This window comes from Sminthopsis crassicaudata, chromosome 4 (genome assembly GCF_048593235.1).
Source record: "Sminthopsis crassicaudata isolate SCR6 chromosome 4, ASM4859323v1, whole genome shotgun sequence".
NCBI lineage: Eukaryota > Metazoa > Chordata > Mammalia > Dasyuromorphia > Dasyuridae > Sminthopsis > Sminthopsis crassicaudata.
Window position 1 is genome coordinate 364507806 of NC_133620.1, and position 22653 is coordinate 364530458.

Below are 22653 nucleotides of genomic sequence, written 5' to 3' on the forward strand. Positions count from 1 at the left end.
GACCTAGAGTTATACAATAACTCAGATAGTTTCAGACCAAAGATCATAACCCAAACTATGACTACATCTAGCACTTTTTTCACCACATTACACTCTTTTAAAAAGGAAAAAAAAAAGTTTATAATAACTTTATTATATATTTAAAAGGAAAAGCAAGTTGTATGTAATAGATTTGCAGTTTTATGTGCAATCGTCTTTTTATTGTTATTGGAATGCTTGTTAAGTTAAAAAATAAATTTTAAAAATTTCTAAGGAATAGATAGAATGGAATTACTATTTGGGAATCTTCTGCTATGATATCAAGACCTCCATAGTCTATTCACTGAAGGCCTTGAAAACCAGTGATGGGAAATAGGACCCAGAGACATCTCTTTCTTACAGATGAGGAAACTGAGGCTCCCTGGAAATTCAGTAACTTTTTAAGTTTCTAAAGTGAGAGAATTCCTAGTCAGGGATCCTGTTGTCACAATAATCCAAGCACGGAGTTTTAGAGCCTGAAAGAAGGTAGGAGTCATAGAGATGGTGAGAAAGAGACAAAAAAGAAAGATCTTTCCTGTACAGGGAACTATTCTCTTCCCCTTCTCCATAAACCTCCCTCTTCCCCGTCCAAATCTCATCAATCTCATTTTGCTTAATTCCTTTCTCCCTCACTTAATTAAATCTGTTTGTTGTCCCTGCGTGTAACTTCTTTGTTCTCACTCCACTGCCTCCATGTGAGTCATTTCCTTCCTCCTTCTGCCAGATGCCATTCTTAACCCTTTCCAGAACCATGCCAGGAGCTCACCTATACCAGGAAGGCCACCAAGTCCATCCAGCTCCACTTATTCCTTTGTTGAATGCCCTTCCAAGATGTTTGCACTTAATTTCTCCTATATTCCTTCTAATCATGGAATGAAAGAGTCAAACAAGGGTCTAGGAGGGTTCTAGGCCCTCTACTGACATCAGCTGGCTGGCTTGTGACCCTGGCAATTGATTGATTAAACCATTGAGTAACTACATTATAAGTTCTTCAAACACAAAGATTGCCTTCCTCTAGTTTCCTCTAGTCTCAGATACTTCCTATGTGAGTCTCTGTTTCAATTTCCTCAACTGTAAGTTACAATAATAACACCTACCTCCCAGGATTGTTATGAGTTAAATGAACTTAAATTTGTAAAGAACTTAGCACAGTACCTGGCACATAGTAGGCACTTAATAAATGTTTGTCCTTAGCACTCACTCCTCAATTCTGTATTTTTCCTACCCTCTCTTCCCCATGGTGTGAGGGTCTACCTAGAGTGGACATTCAGCCAATTATTTGGATTAATAGATCCATTTGGCTATCCAGGTTGGATCAATATTGGACTAACCTTCATGTGTAGAAAAGAATAGATGAAATGTACCTCACTGCATTTGTTTGGACTGTGTCTCCAGTGTCTGAGCACTGCAGGAGGAAGCTGAATAGATTTCTGCAAGAGATTGAGGAAAACCTTTCCATGACTCACCTTGGGAGCAGTTCTTGGAACATACAAGTTAGACATTCCCTCATTCAACAAGGTCTGCACCTAAAAAAAACAAAAAAACAAACAAACAAAAACACTTTCAAATCTCCATTATCTATGTCAATGGAAGCTTCAGATAATTCAAAACCCTAAATAATCCAAATAATTTAAATCAGGTCTCAGTCTCTTCCTCCCTTTTTGCAACAAATGGCTTTGTTTTGGATTTGATTTTTAGGTTAGTTCCCTAATGCAGGGATTCTTAACATAGGGTTACAAGGGAATGATTATTTGCCAGGATTACAGAGGAATAAAGTGTGTCAAGATTGCAAAAAAAAAAAAAAAAAGTATGTGCCTACTGTGTGCCAGGATTGCAAAGGAAAAATACTTATCAAGACTGTAAAGGAATAAGTTTGTGCCTACTTTATGCCAGGATTGCAAAGGAATAAATGTGTGCCTATCATGTAGAAATACAGATGATCCTGAGTGAGTCTCTTAGCTTTCCTAGGTCTCAGTTTCCTAATCTCTAAAATTGTGGGGTTGGACTAGATGACTTTTGAGGTTCGTTCCAGCTCCAAATCTATTACTTAGCAATTCTCCCTTGTCAGGCAAGCAGGCAAATACTGTAGTCTCATGTGCTCCATTCTAGTTCTAGATTTACAAATAAGCTCCTGCCTTCAAGGAACTTAGCTTCTACTGTGGGAGGGAAAGCCATAGCTTAGTAAGTATAAACTATAGACAGATTGTTTCAAAGGAGATAAGCATTGACAATTATGGAAATCTGGGAAGATGTCATTAAAAAATAGCACATAAGCTCAACCTTGAATAAGAGTTTGGATTGGGCTGTTGGTGCTCTATCTGTACCTCACAGACATTCACTCAGTCCACTAGCATTTACGAAACCCCTACTATATGTCAGGTACAGTGCTAATGACTGGGAGGACACAGTTGGGGACTCAAAAGGGTGGGGAAAAGGGGTGGTTTGGCATGCTCTAGGTGGGTCGAGTGGAGAGAAGGATAGGATGAGCCTTCCATCCTTCTCGGAGCTGCCCTTTGGGAATGGAAAGTGTATGGTGCTAGGTGGTGGGAGGCCCTCCTCCTGTCACCATGGCAACAGAGAGCAGGGACTCATTTGTTTTGCAGATGAGTAATTACTACTCAATTAGAAGAGGCTAAAAATAAAGTGGCCCTTTGTTCCCGGTTACTCATTAATATTAATAAAAGGTCCTGTCCAGGTCTGTGGTAAACAATTAATGCAAATTTGGCTGCCTGTGGTAGAGGCCGGAGTGAGGAATCTGGGTTTGGGCTAGCTATTTTCTTCCCCTGCCTCTTTCCCAGCCAGCCATCCCCAAGAAGTCACATCTTATTTTTTAAAATTTGGCTTTTTTGCCCTTCCTCAATTGGGAAGACTTTTTGTAAAAAATGAAATCAAATAAGATAATATTTATAAAAAGTGCTTAGCATACTATTTTCATCTTTTGGGTTTTTTTTTTCTTTCTCGTGGTTTTTCCCTTTTGTTCTGATTTTTCTTCCCCAACATGACTCATATGGAAATATGTTAAAAATGCATGTACCCATATAACCTAAAATAAAGTTTTTAAAAAGAATGGGCAAAAAGTGCTTAGCACAGTGCCTGGCACTTAATTGGTACTTATATAAATACTTATTTCATTCCCCTTTCCTACAAGCCCAATAACCCCAGAAAAACATACATCCACATAAGGAGGATAGGTGGTCTCACTCCTGGACTAAGGCCAGTCTGATCCTTTCATGTGTCAGAAACTAGGAAGTTATTTACACTAACTTACTTTGAGTAAGACAGTATAGACCAGTGGTTCTCAAATTTTTTTATCTCAGAACCCTTTAAGATTCTTTCAATTATTGAGCCCCTCACTCCCACAAGGAGTTTTTTGTTTGTGTAGATTATATCTATTCATATTTACCATAATAGACATTAAAATGACCTAGTATTAAAAACAGTTGTGATCTTGTTCCAGAATCCTCAGGGGTACCCTGGAACATACTTGGAGAACCATCACTATAAATCCAAAATCTTAATGGGATATAAGTCAGGGATTCAGATCTCAAAGGGAATTTAAAGATTATCTTGACTCTTTTTATTTGATATTTGAGAAAACAGAGACTTAGCAAAAGTTCCAGAGCCAGGAGTTGAACTCATCCCCAACACCCTTTCCAGGCCAAACCATTTAATCTATCTGGTTCTTAATCTCTAAACCCACATTCATGATAGTTGTGAACCCTGACTGCAAGAGCTTTCAAAACATTTTCATTGTAGCCCTGATTTGAAAAAAAAAAAAAAAAAAAAAAAGACCAAGTTACAATTGAGAATTAAAATAGAGTTACAATTATAATAGTTATAAATACCAGAGAGAAGTTACTTAGTAATTCAACTTGAGTTGTCCAACTCAAGGATGGATAGAGCCCAGGAGTCAAGAAAACCTAAGTTCAAATTCAACCTCAAACATTTGACACTTAGTAGCTATGTGATCTTAACCCCAACTGCCTTGCCAAAAAAAAACCCAAAAAACAAAAAACAGGAACAGGATCCGGGTCTTCCAGTTACTATTCCCTCAGATGGGAGACTGGTATAGCTGAGACTCCTTTAGGGCACTGATAACAAAACTACTTGGGCCTGTGAGTATCTATTTTATCTGTTTACTTGTCTTTTTGGTTCTAGAGCAGCTATCCATTCGTGTCCTCTTCTGCTGCTCTCTGAGGATTGGAGTGAGGGGGGCAGGTGAAGACCTTGGGCACTCAAAGGTTATCATTTTTGGAAAATCATGAAGTGGGGGTCAGGGGATGAACCCTTGATTGTCCATTAGATCAACCCATTAATGAATAAGCATTTAAGTATCTCAGTGTGCAGAATGTCCTGGACTTGGAGTTAGGAATAACACCTGAGTTTAAATCCTCTCTCAGGAACATACTAACCATATGATCCTCCGCAAGTTACTAAATCACCTCTCATTTCCCCATCTAGAAAATGGGAATGATAATAATAATAGCATTTATCTCCTAGGGTTGTTATGGAGCTCAAACAAGATTTTATTTTAATACTTTGCAAAATTATTAAATATTAAAATACTTTGCAAAACTTTAAAGGCACTATATAAATGCTATCTATTATCTTGATAACCTTACTATGTGCTGCTGTACTAGCTACTAACAATAGAAAGTAAAAAAAGAAAAGGATTTCTTGCTTTTGAGAAGTCACAGTCTCTCAGAAAGATCACTTGCATGGTATATAGAAATCTGTTATTGTTGTTGGATGGTTTCAGTCATTTCTAACTCTTTATGACCCTTTCATTTGTGTTAGCCATTTCCTTCTCCAATTCATTTTACAGATGAAAAACCTGATGAAAACAGGAGTAAGTGACTTGTTTAGGATCACACAGTTAGAAAAGTGTCTGAGGGAGGATTTGAACTCAGGAAGAGAAGTTTTCCTGATCCACTCCACCATCTAGCTGCCCACATAAAGAAGTACATACAAAATAAGCACAAGTTAATTTGGGGCTTGTGGAGGTACTGGCATTTAGGGATTCAGGTAAGGCCTTGTCTAGGAGTCAGCATTTGAATTGAGTTTTGAGAAAATTAGGGATTCTCAGAGACTGGGGTGAGAACAGAATATATTACAAGCGTGAGGGATACAAAGAAAGGAGATGGAATGTCAGATATAAAGACCAAGATTGTCAGATGCATGAAGGGGAACGATATATGGCAAAAATAGGTTAGAGCCAGATGGTGACAGAACTCAAATACTAGACAGGAGTATATGAATCCTAGAGGTAATAAGGAGCTACAGAAATTTATTGAGAAGAGTGGCAGTATAAATATTTTTCCATCATCCAAAGAACAATTTATTAGGTAAATTCAAAGCCTAATCATGAGTCTAGCCACAAGGTGATGAATTTTATATATATTGGCCATTCTTTCAGGCACGATAATAAAATGAGCATGAAAATAGAGACCAAAAGTCTCTGCATCTTTTCTTGTCCCGTACATTATTGTGCAAGTTAACCTGGGACAAGTGACATTCAAAACCTTTGTTCATTTCTTTGCTCTTATTTTTATCTTCATGAATGAATATGGTGGAAATAGCATTGGATTTAGTAAAAGGACCTGCCTTCAGTTCTTCTCTCTGCATGACCATAATCAGCTTTCTTAACATCTAGGAGACTCTGTTTTCTTCTCTGTAGAAGAAGAGGATTAGACTCTAGATAATCTTCAAAGTCTCTTCTAGCTCTGAATGTATAAAACAATGAAATCCTGGTTTGACTAATTAGAATTTATGTGACTTAGGGCAAATCACCCCACTGTGCCTCAGTTTCTTATACCATAGAAAGGAGATTGACCTACAATAGGGATTCCTAAACCTTTTTTGTATTATGGACCCCTTTGGCAGACTAATAAAATCTATCCCAAAATAATTCATTGAAATATGCAGAATAAAATGTATAGAATTACCAAAAAAAATCCTATGAGAACACAGTTTTCAAAATATTAGATGGGAAAAAATTTATGGACTGCCAGGTTAAGAATCCATGGTCTATACTTCAGTCTCTTAAACTGTGGTTCATGACCCAACTGAATGTGATTTATTATAGTATATGTTTGATTTATATATCTATTTTATTTAAATACATGGGGTCGAGTAAAAAATTCTTGGGCAAGAAAGAGTCATAAGTGGAAAAAGTTTAAGAAGATTTGATCTTGACAATCTTTAAACTTTTGGCTCAAGGTTGTAGATCCCACTTATCACCCATCCTTCCTCCTCCAGTATTGGGAGATTTAAAACAGTTCTGGTACTGTGGGAAAGGAGAGATGGAGGCACTCTCTTCTCAGGTCTCTGATAGTGCTCTCTCTGACACTAAGTTGGCTAACATGGTCCAACTTTTCCTTTTATAAAAGGTTAAATTGTATTTTAGGTAAATGGCCAAATATATACATATATATCATTAGCAACAGAGACACAACTAAAGCCCAATTGCTTTGCCTCTGAGGGTTTGCCTTTGAGATTACTTTGCCTCAGTAATAATCATATTATAATGTTCATTCATAATGTGCCTTTCTTAAAAAACTACCAGAACTCCTCATCTTATTTGTTCTCCCCACTCTCTTTCTAAGATTTGCAGGGCAGGAGTTACTGACCCCTGAGGCCCAGAGATAGTTCTCCTCCCTCCCCCAAACAATATCAAGTCATTTAGTGGCAGAGGCTTAGGACTAGATCTCAGACTACCCAACTTGAAGCTTTGCCCATTGGTCCATAACAACATGGCAATGAGGATGAGAGGCAGGTGGAACTAAACATTAGGGTTTGCTAGGTACTTTCCATTCTAGGATGCCCCCCTGCATTGTTCCCAGCTGAAACCAGTATCTCCTGTGCCAGCTAAGAGGAGAATAGAGAAGATGGTGAAAGGGAAAACCAGAACACCCCCAAAGTCTGTAAAGAGAGAAAGTTCAGGTCTCCTGAGAATTCTACTAATGGAAGAGAGTAGAGCTGAGCCTTTTGGTAAGGTCAGTATTTGTTTGTTGTTAAAGATCTAATTAGAAACATGAGAGGGAGCTGAATGACTCCTTGCTTGGCTAATTAGTGACACGTATGGGCCAGCTTTGAACTTCAAGGACACAAAGCTATTAGCACTTACATCAAAAATGGATTAAACGTCTCTGCTTTTATAATGATTAAAGATGAGCCATTCAAGTGGAAATCCTTTTATACAGCCTGTGAAGGGTTGGCCTATGCCATCATCTGGGGGAGAATGTTGGATGTCTCACTCCTCACACCGGCCCTGGGCCAAGGGAACCACGTTAAGTATGATTGGCTAAGAAATACCCATCATTGACAGGGAATAGCAATAGGCCTGGGTGAATCAGAGATGGCTTCCCCAGTCTTGTTCCTGGCATTTCTAAGGATGGAGGATATCCTTGACCTGGTCATCTGATGTCTAGGCAGCTCACTGAAGAAATCGGAGGAATGCACCAATTTTGGAGAGAAAGTACAAAGACATATAGTTATATAGTATCTGTGTCACAGACCCCTTTGGCCCATGGATCCCTTCTCTGGATAATGTGTTAAATGCATGAAATACATATGCATAATATGTATCATAATATGTATCATAAATATATAAGTTATCAAAACATTAAAAAAAAAAAAGTTCATAAATCCCAGGGTAAGAATTCCTGGTGGAGAAGAAGAGGATCCTCCTTTCTTGAAGAACTCCCAGCTAGATATTCCTCTGCTTTCAAAACATTTCCAGGTTCATTAAGGAGACAGTGCTGGTCATGGGATCATAGATTAAAGCTAAAAAGGTCATCTGGGCTATCATACAGCAGGAGAAACTATCACACAGGGGGAATGTACTTTGGCTAAGCTCACACAATTAAGAGGAAGAACTGTCGAAACCAACTCTTTGCACTCCAAAAAAAGTTTTTTGACTACATCAAACTGGACTTGGTGAGGTGCCCATCTGATGGAGGAGACAATGTCTGTTTTCTTGTGATATTCCTCATTTGATAATCTCCCTCATCCTTATTTCTCCCAATGAGAGTTCCTTGAATCAACCATTATGTATTTAAGCACTTACTATTATGTGCTAAGCACTGAGGGTGGAAGGCAAGGCAAAAGGCAGTTTCTGTTCTCCCAACATCAAGGAAGAGATGGTATGCAAATAACTATGTACGAACAGGCTACATACAGGTAAAATTGGATGTGAACAACAGAGGAAAGCTCTTGAAATTCAAGGGGATCAGAAGAGACTTCCTGTAGGATGGCATTTTCAGTGGGTCTTAAAAGAAACCAGAAAAGCCAGAAAGCAGAGCTGAGGAAGGAGAACATTCTAGGTCTAGAGAATAACCAATAAAATTGCCTGGAGTTTGAAAAAAAGAGAGTCTTTAAGAAACAGTAAGGAAGCCAGAGTACATGCAGGAGGAAAGTATTAAGGTATAAGAAGCCTGGAAAGTGGGTAGTGGAGGGAGGGAGAACCAGCTTATGAAGGGCTTTGAACACCAAATAGAGGATTTTATATATGATCTTGAATATGATAGGGAGCTACTGGAGTTTATTGAGGAGGAAGGGGGTAGGGAATGTAATATGGTTAGCCTGTGAAGGGCAAGCATGAAATCCAAATAAAGAACAGAAAATCATCCACACCAAACAAAAAGAAAATTACCGCAAATGAAAGTTCAAAAGAGGTTGGGGGGATGGGAGGGGACAAAGTCACAAGTCCTCTCTCCCTTCTTTTCTCTCCCATCTGCCTGTATATTTTGATTCTTAGGGTATCAAGGAATAAAGAAACAAGGGCATCTGCGCGTCAGCTACAGCCTCACACCATGCGTCACCTCCCCAGCTGACGCTGCTCAGAGACAGGGATATATCCAAGCAGCCACTGCTCCTGGTAACTGCCTATTAATGTTGGCAAGGTCGACAGCTTACGTCAAATGGCACTTTGGTCATTTGCAATGCTTGGGTTTTTTTTTCCCTGTGCTTCCTTCCTCATTTACTTCTCCTTGCCAGTTCTAACCTGTCTTTTCAGTGGCAAGATTTCAGGTGTTAACAAACCCTGCCTGCTGGCACAATCTCACAGACATTCATTTTCTTTGGTTGCTGTTTTCTTGTCTATCAAGATACACCCAGATGGACAGGTAGAAGCATCCTATACTTTGCAAAAGTCTGGGTTGGTGATCAGGACCTCTTCCCTGAATGCAAACCCAGCCCAGACCAGCCTACTTGAGCTGGTAGTCAGGTTGGATTTTTTTAGTTTGTGTTGCTTCTTGAAATAATTTCTTTATAAGGCTAAATCCTAGTTTTCCCCACTATCAGTCAAAGTCTAGGAGATAGTTGGCTCTTGTTCACCTCTCCCTCTTCAAAAAAAATCTTGCAAAGATGCCTGGAATGCTTGCCTCCTAGTTCCTCTCTGCTACTTAGAAAAATACAAAGCAGTTAGATTAATCTTCGGACCTTGGCCTGGGGTCCATAAACAGGAAAATCCCAGACTGGACTTCAGAAATAATTTTCATTTATCTTTAGCCTGATTTTGTTCAGTGTCAGCCTGACTCCTTGGCCTTTGAGCAAAAACCTATTGGTATAGTATATCTGGTGGAAATCAAGAAATTATAGAAATGGAGTTCCTCCATCACCACAATTTACCAATTCTATTTTCTATTTTTTGTCTTTTGAGCTAAGAGATAAACTCCCATCCAACTCTGGCTCCCAGAGAAGGACATAGATAATTGGTATTTATATAATTTTTTTTAGGATTTTTATCATTTGATATCAAAGCAACTCTGTAGGTAGTAGCTTTGTTTAGTAGACAGAGAGCTGGCTTTGGAAGTTGGAAGGCTCAGATTCAAGGAATGCCTCTGGCACATATTGTCTGTATGGTCTAAGTCACTTAACTGGCGTAGGATCTAAATAACTCACTATAAATTGCAGATCAGATCCAAGCTACATCAGTAAAGGGTGTTTTCCTCATTTGGAGTCCCCTTCACCAGTAAAATTATAGGTCTGGTCCTTATGCCTAAACCTTGTGAGAGAGAAACAATAATGCTCATTTTCAGATGAAGAAACTGAGATTCCAAGACATTCAAAGGAAATCCTCATCATCAAGTAAGTGTTAGAATCAAGAGTTAAACCCAGATGTCTCAACTTCCAGGTCAACAGTCTTTCCATATTGCTTGGGTATCCCTGGATTTTAACCACTCCCCCTTTCTTCTACCACATTCCTAATTCTGATTGGCTTGACCATGTCTTACTTTGTGAAGGAATGTACAGACACACAAATATATTTCCCTCCCTGCCTCTATGACACACCTGCCTACATGGCCAACTAGCAAGGATGTCTCTTAGATCTGTCAAGTTTAATTGAGCTCAAGACACTATTGAGAGTATATCACTCTCGAAGAAGTAGATGGTCTCATATCTGCCCTGGAGTTTGGTCCCAAAACATTTTTCTGGCATTTTTATGTGTCATTGTATCCTTCTATATAACAATGATACTGGCAGACAAGATTAACACACAGTCCTTCCCTTGGTACCTCAGGTCCTTCCTTTATATAGTCAATGCATTAGGGATGATACAATTTGATTTGAAGTATATTTAATCCTGTATAGGAGTAAGGCAGTGATATAAAGGGGTTCTTAGTCTGTATGAAATGCTGGTTTTGCTCCCAAATCTGAAAAATATCACCATTAGCTGGCAAATCCTAGCATTAGCCAAAAAAGGGAGAAGGATTGCATGCTGTTAAGTGTTAGAAGAACAAACCCAAAATTGACATTTTTTTCTACACTTAGAATGTGGGAGGAGGGAAAAGGTATGATAGCAGAATGGGTGAATAAATATTCAAGTACTTGTCATTTGTCCTTGCAAGATTTAAGATTAGCTATGTGTTTTCCAAATAAAATAGAGATTACCCAGGGGATATTGACAGTAGACAAAGTTTGCAGTTTAACCATGATACTTTTGTGTGAATACAAATAGGAGAGAAATAGCTATATATTGACTTTTACCTTAATCCCTCCTAATTTGGAGAGGAAAGAGGTGGAAGGTTTCTCCCTTCTCTAATTTACCATTATTTAACATGAATTTAAAAGTTTATCTCATGTATTGAATTGATTATAGTTGCTTCTAGTTCTCAAAACTAATTTGATTTTATTTTCTTATGTCCAGTAATTTTCCCAGGTTAGACAAAAATAATCTATTCTTTTATACTTCCCACTTTCTCCTGCCCCTAGGCTGACCTATTCTCCCTACTTTAAAGGCTGAGCATGGCTATGTGAAGAGGGCCTAGAACACTGTCCCTTGGACCAATGAGAATCAATTGAAACAGGGCTTCTTCTGAACTCCATTGGAATCAGGCCAATTTTCTGGGTGTGATCCAAGATCTCACAGTTCAAAGCGAAAGTCCTAATGAGACACAGCTGGATGTTTCTCTGCAGTTTATCTGAAGCAAGTTTATCTTGTCTTTGCTGACCTTTGCATCAAGCCTTCTGGATTAATTTGTTAGTGGGCACCACACTCCTGCTGAAGTTCAGAGGACAGCAGAAGAGATAAGCCCCTCTTTTTGCCTGCCCCTCCTGGGCCCTTCCGTTGTCTGGGGCCTGGAGCCTCTCCAGCTTTTGTTCTTCAGATTTCTAAGAGGAAAGGAAGAATATATAGCTTTCTCTGTTAATTTGGCATAATACACAGGTGATAGGAAGCCCCATGGACTAAGCATCCCTGGTGTTCAGAATAGTACTTGAAAAATAGTGAGAGGCAACAGAACATGATGGAGAATCGACCTTGAGTCTCTAGCTCTACTTCTGACATATCTACAAGTCTAAGTCATCTTAGCATTCAAAGCCCAGAACTATCTCAAGTCATGCATTCTTAAACATATTTTTGTTCTGTGGATCCCTTTGGCTATCTAGGGAAACAGAAAGACCCTTCCTCAAAGTAATGCATTTAAGTGTTTAAAGACATAGGATTACAAAGGAAGTCAATTATGATGAAATACAGTTAAAGAGACAGAGAGAGAAACTTTTTTTTTAAGATTCACAGATACCCAAATTAAGAACTGCCATTTAAGTTGTAGAAAGGGTGCTAATCTCGCCTCTTTGGCATAGAAATCAACAGAGGAGACATCTCACTGGGGGCTCTCTATAGCAACAAATCAAGGTTCAGTCAAACAAATGAATACATACATGAAAACCAAACAGCCTTGTCCCAGATTGATGAAGAAGCTCACTGTTCTGTAGAAAGAACCCAATCCTTGCCTTACTTCCAGTTTAGTAATTCATTGGAAAGAACACTGGATTTTTAGTCAAGAGAGATCTGGATTCAAAATCTATCTCTAATACTAGCTGTCGTAGTGTTAAATAGTTACTTAATCACTCTGAGTTTCAAATTTCTCATCTATAAGATTGGGAATAATCCCTGAAGAACCTTCATTGTGGGCTCAAATGATATAATGGACACATCTAAAGTATTTTGAAAACTGTTCAGTGGTTAATTAAAACAAATCAGTCCTGGCCCTTAAGGAGTTTCCAATATAACAGGGGAGAATGCCATCAGAAATACATGAGATTCATTTTTTATATTATACACAAACTCGTGACTAAGCATTCAACAGCTCTCAATTTTATAGTATCCCTCTCTTTCTTCATCATCAGCCTTCCTGTCAAAACCAGCCTTTGCCTCAAATACTGCCCCCATAGGATTTTTTCTCAGTTCTCCTTTAATGGATTAGATTTAGAGTATTTATGACACACATATAAGATAGCTATACCCTTATTAATATAGTGGGGGGAGAAGGTATACTGATTAAGGTTTAAACCTCGTTTTGCCCTCCAGAAGGTCACAATTTAAGGGCTATAATACAGTCAACTCAATTTTTCATACTGATGGAGGGGAACAGTGGCAGAATCCAGAAATTATTTTTTATTTGGCATGAGAATGCATTGTTTAATTAATTATGGTTTTGGCAGTAGATTTGCCTTCCTAATTATGTTTTGCATGGACTGATACTCAAATTAGTTTGCAGTTCCTGAGCACACATTGGATAGTGAATGAGATGTAGCCCAGAAATATGTCAGAGAGTCGAAGAGAATCTAGCCTGAGATTAAACCTTGGCTACAAATGGTCTACAAAATGAAGAATTTGAGAACTGATAGTGATGTTGACTTTGCTATTGGGGGAATGTAAAGCCAGCCAAAAAGTAGAAGAATTGAGGCTCCTCTTTGACCCCTAAGACACTTAAATCCTTGGGACCAACTCCTCCTTGAAGGTCTCATAAGCATTCCATCTGTTCCTAGGACCAGAGGGTCAAAAACTCCAATGCATATGCCTCAGAATGGCAATGCCCTCTGAGAGATTAGCACACACACACCCCTTTACAGTTGAGCTGTAGGCTTTTGCTTATGGTACACTTACTCTGATCCACATGGCATTGCTCAACGAAGAGATGGAAATATTCTCAATGCCAGCTGTTTCCATTTCTATTAGCAGGATACCTTCCTCAATCCAACAGTACAACAGCTCTGTCCTTCCAGGCTCCTTTATACTGCTGCCCTGCTCTCCCCCTCCCCCCCCATTCCCTGATGACTTGCTCAACCCAGTACCAAGCAGAGCCAAAGTGCAGATAGTTGCCACATGATTTCTTCTAAAACTCTAGAGTGAGAAGAGACCTTGAGATGACCATCTGTTCTGGCCCTCCCGAGTTGGACAATTCAATGTGAAACCTCCCAGAACAGATGTATGACCTTCTCTCAGGTCTTCCGAAGCAAGGGCTCCACTCTACCACCACTCTTTTTGATCATCCACTTAAATGTTTTGCCTCTTGATGAGTAAGAAGTCCATTCTTATGCCCAACATAAAACATTTCTATTTTAATGTAAGCCTATATCTACTTGATTTGTTCTTGGCAAACATGGAGCATGATTGACCATTGTCAGCTCCAGTCAAACTTGTCATAGATTTCCAAATCATCAGTTCTTTCTGAAAAACCAGTGAGCCATTAATAGGATTCTCATACCTTTATCAAAATGAGGTTGATGAATTAGATTGATCAACTAAGTATTTATTATGTGTCTGCAATGTATTAGGCTCCAATGTGTATGACTACTAAAAAAATAAATAAAGCAATCCCTACTAGCAAGGAATTTACATTCTAAGATGATTTCTAAGATCCCTCTCACTTTACAATTAAAGAAAATGAGACAGAGATGAACCTTGAGTTCAATCTTCTGGAAGAGATGGAAGCTATAGCCTTGAGATCTTTATCAGTTGGGTCAGGGTCACAGAGGGAGTGAATTGGAGGACCAGATCAGGAACTGGGATGGGGGAGAGGGGCATCTGACCACCTAAACAGGTTCATTGATGAGGATAGGAGAGAGGCAGAAGAAATAGCCAACTGACTTTGTAATTATAGTCAGGCAATTAATTTAGTCTAGTAGTATTGATAAAAGACACACTCCCCTCCCCTTCAAAAAGAGGAGGGAAAGGTCCACATTTTATAATATTGTGATAAAAATGAGTTTAACTTTTTGCTTCAAAAGTTATGACAGTCCCTCCCTTTTCTGTTTGTTTTTATCTTTGAAGGAAGCCTCAGCCCATTCCTAAAGGGGCACCTGTATTCATTCCAAAGACCTAAATCCATCTGAGGTATAAAACCAACTCCCTGCTTTCAGGACATTTACAACTCAGTTCAGTGCATAGTCAGTTTTCCATAGCTGACAGCAGTGAGACATAAGACAGATGTTTTCCCACGCAAAGAAATGACACAGAGTGTGTTGGACTTGGAAGACCTGAATTCAAAAGCAGCCTCAAACACTTCATAGTTGTGTGATCCTGGCCATATCACTTAACATCTGTGAGCCTTAGTTTCCTCATTTATAAAATATGAATAATAATAATAATAGTGTTTACTTCACAAAATGATGGTGAGGATCAAATGAGATAGCATGTAAAGCATTTTGCAAATCTTATCTATATGTTTATTATTGTTCATAAGTTGTTTTAATCATGCCCCACTCTTTGTGACTCCATTTGGGATTTTCTTGGCAAAGATACTGGAATGGTTTGCCATTTCCCTCTCCAGCTCATTTTACAGATGAGGAAACTGGGATAGACAGAGTTAAGTGACTTGTTCAAGGTCACACAGCTACTAAGTATCTGAGGTTGGATTTGAATTCATGAAAATGATTCTTCCTGATTCCAAGCCCAGTGCTCTATCTACTGCACCACCTATCTAGTTCCACACACTCAATCTCACCCTCACATACATACACTTTCTCTCATTATTATTTGGTTTTAAATACTTTTCAGGTATTCCTATTTTACATAGAGATTATGAAATGAAATAATGTCTGTAAAGTTCTTAGGATAGTGCTTAGCACATAGAACTTAATAAATGTTGTTTTTTTTTCTTTTCCTTCCTTCTTGAGCCTCTCAGAATATCAGAGTTGAAAGGGACCTTAAAATAATTTTGTTTAACCCTCTCATATTACAGAAGTTAGTAGACCCTTTAATTTTTGAACATACAATCCTTCCAGAGCTGCTTCTCATTATTTCTAATTTAGCTTTATAGAACACTGGCATTGAATGCCTGAGATCTTTTGCTTTCTACTTTCATTATTCCAAGGACTGGTAATGGGCAGCTAGAAGGCACATTGGATAGAGCCCTATGCCTGGAATCAGTAAGATCTGAGTTCAAATCCAGTCTCAGACACTAGCTGTGTGATCCTGGGCAAGTCATTTAATCCTGTGTTTGCCTCAGTCTCCTCATGTGTAAAATAAGCTAGGGAAGGAAATGGCAAACCACTCCAGTATCTCTGCCAAGAAAAACTCCATATGGAGTCACAAAGAGTCAGACTTAACTGAAGTAACTAAACTACCCAAGTAACAAATAAACAGTTAAATATCCATACCAATGGGGACTTGCTTCATGGGAACCTGATCAATGTGAATAATCGCCCCCCTAAGTAATGTGGGTTTTCATATAGAAGATTTTCTCAAAATTAGGCCTGCCCACATTTTGGTTTTAGCAGCAGCTCTACCCACCTAATTATTCTTTGCTTGCACCTAGAGTGCATAGAGAATTCATTCCCTGATCCCACATTGGCTGAAAGTGGAAGACCCAGAGGCATGGCAAGGCTTGGCCAGAAGTCATTATCTTGTGATGATGGAGAATTATTCATTCTGCCCTTCTACCTCTCTTTGAGTTTCTAGGCTCAGACAAACTCACAGTGCCTCAGTGGATACTAGAAGGGATTTCAAGGTATTCGTTTAGAAACCTCAGAACAGTTAAACAATTCAATAAAGCCAGTGGTCTACTATACCTGACCTTGCTCAGTCCCAGATTTTGGCCCATCAGTCTGTAAATTGTGACTTTAAAAATAACAATAATAGCATTTTGTAACTCTCTAAAATTTATAGTGATTGACATAGATTTATCACCAGTCAACCATTTGCATTTTAGGTTTCTTTCCCTCTCCACATCCCCCTTTAGCTTTGCCATGGGTAACTGAAAATGTTTTGTAACTTCAGAGTGTAAACTTCCTGAAGACAAGAACCTTGACTTTTCTGATATCCCTTTAAAGCCTCTGCCACAGCTGGCTGCTTTCTGAAAGTCTGAGCACATCATGCCCTCCTTTTCTCCTCATTTCTGTTTATATAATAAATACAAGAGGTGCAGAGACCCCAGGGAGCCAGTTTTCAGGTAGTCAGCTCTGTGTTCAGTCTGTAGTGTTAAATTGACTTTCAGTGAAAAGAAAATTACCTTGTTTTTAATACATCTCCACCATGGGAATGAACAGCGGCTGACACTGTTTTTTATGGAGAAAAGTGGCTGTGCCCGATTTTTTTTCTCTCTTATTAAACAGGGCAAATCGTATTCATTTTAGAGGAGGGTTTTGTTAATTTTTTTTCCCCTTAAAGCTGCATGGGTTTTTCCCAACTGTGTCTCTGAGGGCATTGTCAAGGCAAGTTAAGTCAACAAGAATTTATTAAGCACCTACTGTGTGCTGGGCACTATGCTTAATCATTTAATAAAGAAAGGCAAAAATAGCAACTGAGTGGTAGCTTTTGGAGCTGAAAGATATATGTTTCTACCCAAGGAGAAGTAAAAGAAGATAGATTCATCACTTGCTATTTGAGTCATATGCAAGTAAGTGTAAGTCATTTAATATCTCTAGGTCTTTTCCTTCATTGTAAATTGAGGGAGTTGAATTAAAAGCCTTCCGTCCCTTCCACCTCAGATATATGATGAAGGAATGAAGGAAGTCACTGTGACTAATGGTAATGATTGTACAAATGTTATAAGCTCCTCTCCCAGTTGCCTGAAGAATGCAGGGTTCCATTCTCTGCCCTCTCCTGGACCATGATGTACAGAAGAGGCAGAGGAATGGGTTGGAAGAATTTAAGAGAGCCAGGCTGGCAGTGTTGGATCAAATGTCTTTGAAGCAGCCTTAGTAACAATAATAATTGTACACAGTCCTTGAAGATTTACAAAGAGAGAGAGGGAAGGAGGGAGGAGAGGGAAAGACACAGAAAGAGAAAGGGAGAGACACACATGGAGAGAGGGAGGGAGGGAAAGGGAAAGAGGAAGAGGAAGAGAGAGACATACAGAGAGGGGGAGAGAAACAGAAAAACAGAGATAGAGATTGACACACACACAGAGTTCTATATACACATAAAATCTCACTTAAACCTCTATGAGGCAGGTCTGGCTATTACCAATTTTACAGATGAAGAAACTAAGCTTAAGAGAGGTTTAGTTTAGTTATTTACCTAGAGTTGCTCAATGAACTGTTCTCCAAGATGAGTTTGGAACACAGACCTCCCTGGCTCTCAGTTCAGTATTCCACCCACTGTGCCAAACTGCTTCAGGATGTTTACTGTCTAACAGAATTGTCCCAGTGGCATATCCTAAAGTAGCAGGTAAGTAAATGAAAAAAAACAAAACATTGGTCCTCTCTAGTTATTACCATTTGGCAAGGAGTCATCTAGTGGATGGCCTTGCTATCTGCCTCTCCCCACCTGTCCCTATATAAGTCATGGTATGAGTTAGGACCAATAAGCCTAAGTGTTTCATTGGTTTCTTTTGACTGGATTTGTCTTTTAGACAGTTATGATATAATATATTCTGTTAGTCTGTGCCCCATTCTTGATGTCATCAGTCAGAAGGATGCCCATGAGATGAGGTAAAGACAGGCTTAGTCTCAAAATTAATTTTTGTGAAGCACACCTAGTAACAAAAATTAATAATAATAGGATATAAGTGAGAACTGGACCTGCAATTTCATTGATATAGTGAACTTTAGGGTGAGGAAAGTCCCTCTACCAAAGCAAGTCAGCACACAACTTATGAGCTTACAAAGTCACCTAGACCAGGATGTCAAACTCACATAGAAATGGAACCCTCTAAACTAAACTGTGGGCAGTTAGGTGGTATAGTGCATCGTATAAGAAGACTCGTTTTTCTGAGTTCAAATCCAGCCTCAAACACTTTAATATCCCTGTGCAAATCACTTAACCCTGTTTGCCTCAGTTTCCTCATCTGTAAAAATGAACTGGAGAAAGAAATGTCAAGCTACTCCAGTATCTTTGCCAAGAAAACCTCAAATGAAGAAACAGATAGGACTGAAATGACTGAACAATACCACTATTACAACTTGTTGAGACCTGTTTGGACATCAACTTTGTCATCCATGCTATTCCCACTAGGTTTGTGTTCTCTGAAAATTCCTACTCTAAGTAAATGATTAAAATATTGAACAGAATATGATCAAGGACAGGTAGGTGGCACAGTGGATAGAACAGTGGACTTGGAGTCAGGAGATGTGCTTTCAAATCCAGCCTGATGCTTAGTAGTTAATCCCTGGGCAAGTCACTTAATCTCTCTCTGTCTCAGTTTCCTCATCTATAAAATGGAAACTAAATCATACATAAGGATCCCTATGAACTGTATATTTACTTAGCAAACCACATAATAACATTTCTATGTTTCAATGTATTTTTAGTTATTTTGTTAAATATTTTCCAATTACAATTTAATATGGATTAAACTGCATTCTGGAACTTTGTGGGTTGCTTGTTTAATACTTCTGGATAAAACACTGACAGGATAAGGATCTTGAACTCTGTTCTTTCCAGGCTTCAAGCCTCCTCAGTCTTCATGCTGCCTCACAATAATAGCAGCAAGAATTGACTTTTATAAAATGTTTTGAAGTTGGCAAATACCATAGGCGTATTATCTTATTTGAACATCGTCAAAATCCCATGAAATTGGTACTAGAGATTATCAGGATTTTACAGATGAGGAAACTGAGACACATAGAAGTTCAGTAACTTGCCTGTCATCCCAAAGCTGGTCAATAAGCATTTATTAAGCACTTACTGTATGCCAAGTCACTGTGCTAAGCATTAAGGATGAAAAGATCCACTGGGGAAGAAAACATAACAAACATCTGTTTACATGTGAAATATAGACAGGATAAATGGAAGGCAATCTCAGAGGGGAGTTACTAAGAATGAGAAAGACCAGCCATAGAAAAGGGGATTTGAGCTGAATCTTGGAGGAAGCCAGGAGTCAAAGATGAGATAGGAGAGCATCCAGCAATAAAAGACAATCAGTATGTGATGATGGAATATAGTATCTAAGGAACAGCAAGAAGACTAGTGTCGCTGGATTATAAAATAGATGGATACAACTGGTATATGAGCCTAGGCTTTGGGTTTTAGGTTTGCTTTGTTATTGTGTTTTTAAACTCTCACGTCTAATTTTTAATCCCCTATATCTGCAGGCTTGCTTAGAGCCTGGAGGATTGGCAGAGCAAGGGGGCCATACTTTCTCCCCAAATCTGTCAAGACTGATTTTTAGGGAGAATCCATGGGAATGCATTTCCCTTTCTCTGAAGCTTCCCAGGCATTTCTCTGACCAAGGAGGAAAGCATGGAGGTTGGAAGGGGAGAAGGAGGAGATGGTAAATATGGTGCTTGGAGACTGAACTTTTTATTTTGAGTTTCCCCTCTCCATCTCCTTTGGTCCTACTCAAAATCTTCATGGGTCTGATTGAGGCTAGGATAGTACTCCCCCCCTTTTCTATTCCCCCTGCCCTCTCTGCTGGGAACAGGACTGGCCAGCTCCATTGCACAAATCTCCCTGGATAGATTGGGAGGCAAAAACCATTTCCATTTTCTGAAGCCCAGAAGAAAAAAATGTGTTAGACCAAGATAATGCAGCCTTTGGAATATCTCAGCATGATGTTTGTCCCCTTGAGTGAGGAGCCAAATGTTATCTTTAAATTTAATCTTTTATATTCAAAAATCCCTGACCCCTTTGTCAGCCAGAACATTTTTTCCCCAAAATAATCTATCCATTTGCTTTGGGTCTTTGTGATTTTTCTTCTTTTTCTTTTCTTTCTTTTTTTGGGGTATTTAACCTATTCTTTCCTTTGGCCAATTTATTTGCTTCCCCAAAGGGATCCTACTATAGACCTTCCTACTTGAGTAGACCAGGGAAGGCAGCTAATTTGCAATTCAAGTCATCCTGCCTTACTATGTCTTGCCAGTACATATCAACACCAGGACCCCATGGCCTGGACAGGTTTCCTCCATTACTCCCCTTACTTTGAGTTGTCCTGCTGGTTCCTCCTACAGTCACTTTCTCCCCATCCCTTCCCAAACCATCCAACAGTCAAGAAGATTGGGTAGAAATATGTTTGCCTCTTGAGGCTTACCATCAATAGACTACTTCAGCCCTGAGGATTTGGGGATGTTCCCAAACCATATTCTCCCAAAGGGGTAGTCCAGTTGGATTTTTACTTTTCCTTCCTATTTGCTAATACCAGGTAGTGAGCCCGAAAAGGGGCAAAAAAAAAGAGATGCATTTATTAAGCACCAACAAGTGCCAGGAACTGTGCTAAGTGCTGGGAAAAACTAACCCCTGTCCTCAAAGAACTCCCAACCCAAGATTACCATTTCTGAAAAATTGTTTGGGTTTTTTTTTTCCTTAGAAAAGGAAGTAGCAAAGAGAGCAGGTGTGAACCAGATTTATGTGAAAGTTCCTGTGACACTTTATGAGATGAGCCCTGGCTTTCTATTCTTTCCTTCCACTGGCTAGGGGTATAATAGTGTCTTCTCTATGGTTCCCCCCATTCTTTTGTCCTTCCACCTCTCAAAAAAATAATGGGAGGAAATTCACAATTGGAAATCTATCAGAAATTGGGGATATAGGGAGAAAGACCACAGTTTTTACCTTGTTTAACTAGGATGCTGGATGGGGGTAAGGGAAGGGCCAGATAACTGGGATGTAGGATATCTGGAGTGATGGGGATTGGAGGCCAAAAGGAAGGTATTGCTATTGTCTTTAATTGTCTTCCTCCTGCCCAATCTACCTGACTATCATCATCCATAGGATAGCAAGAACTCAACTCCCTGGCATCTCTCGATTCTCTCTCTCTCTCTCTCTCTCTCTCTCTCTCTCTGTCTGTCTCTTTTTCTTCTCTCTACTGTTTCTCTCTCTCTGTCTTCTCTCTCTCTCTTTCTGTCTCTTCTCTTCTCTCTACTCTCTCTCTCTCTCTCTCTCTCTCTCTCTCTCTCTCTCCTCTCTCTCTCTCTCTCTCTCTCTCTCTCTCTCTCTCTCTCTCTCTCTCTCTCTCTCTCTCTCCCTCCCTCCACCCCATCTCTTTCTCTCATTCCCTCTCTCTCCTTCTCCCTTTCTTTCTCTCCCTCCTCTCCTCTCCTCTCCTCTCTCCTCTCTCTCTCTCTCTCTTCTCTCATTCCCTCTCTCCCCCTCTCCCTCCTACCCTTTTCTACCCTTGCCCCTTCCTTGTTGACATATCCTACATCCAGGGGTGATTATGAGAAACCAGTCATTTAGATATAACATGCTTCAGCTTTGAACTCCTTCACTTAGTACTCCGTGTATTCACACTTCTCTCTCTCTTCTTCTTTTAAAAAATAAAAAAAACAAAAACAAAAGGGAAAAAAAAAGCAATCCCCCTTTCCTTCTACCTAAGGAGGTGAGTGTGTGGTGCCCTACAGAATCTTTGACTCCTCTGCTTTGTCCCCAGTCCCAGGCCTCCTCTCCCCATTCCCTCCATCCCCTGCTCTCCACACCTGAAGGAACTCCTTTGCTGTCATCATTACTGTTATTTTAAGACTCCCAAACTTTCCATGACATACCACATTCTCTGACCACGTTTTCAGTGTCCAAAAAAAACGTTCATGCAGTGCTCGAAATGGTGGGGAGGCGGGAAGAGGGAGAGGATGTGGATTGGGGGGTGGGGGCGGGGAAGGAGGTGGGTGAGAAATCTTTTTTTTGTGTGTGTCTTTTTTTAATGCAGTATATCATCTAATGGATCCAAAACAAAACACAACCAAAAAAAAATCCCCCCCAAATATCCACCCCCTCCCAAGATTTTTTTTTCTGGACACAATTTGCTTTCTTTGCTGTCCGTTTTAATATCAATATTAACACAATGTGTAGTCTAAAACTAGTTCCTTTGTAGTTTGCATGGGATGTGAATGCTGTCTCAACGTGCCCCAGATTTAGAACGAGAGTGCTTGAGCATCAATCGATGTGAACTAATCAGATGAATAATTCTCTTTATACATATATATTTATATTTATCTCTCCTACATATCTCTATATCTATTTCTCTCTATTGTGATAAT

General features: G+C 39.4%; 1 protein-coding gene across 1 annotated transcript in view; it reads left to right on the forward strand.

Moving 5' to 3' along the window:
* MSI2 (musashi RNA binding protein 2) overlaps nt 1-22653 on the forward strand; it is a 522649-nt gene that overhangs the window by 488394 nt on the left and 11602 nt on the right.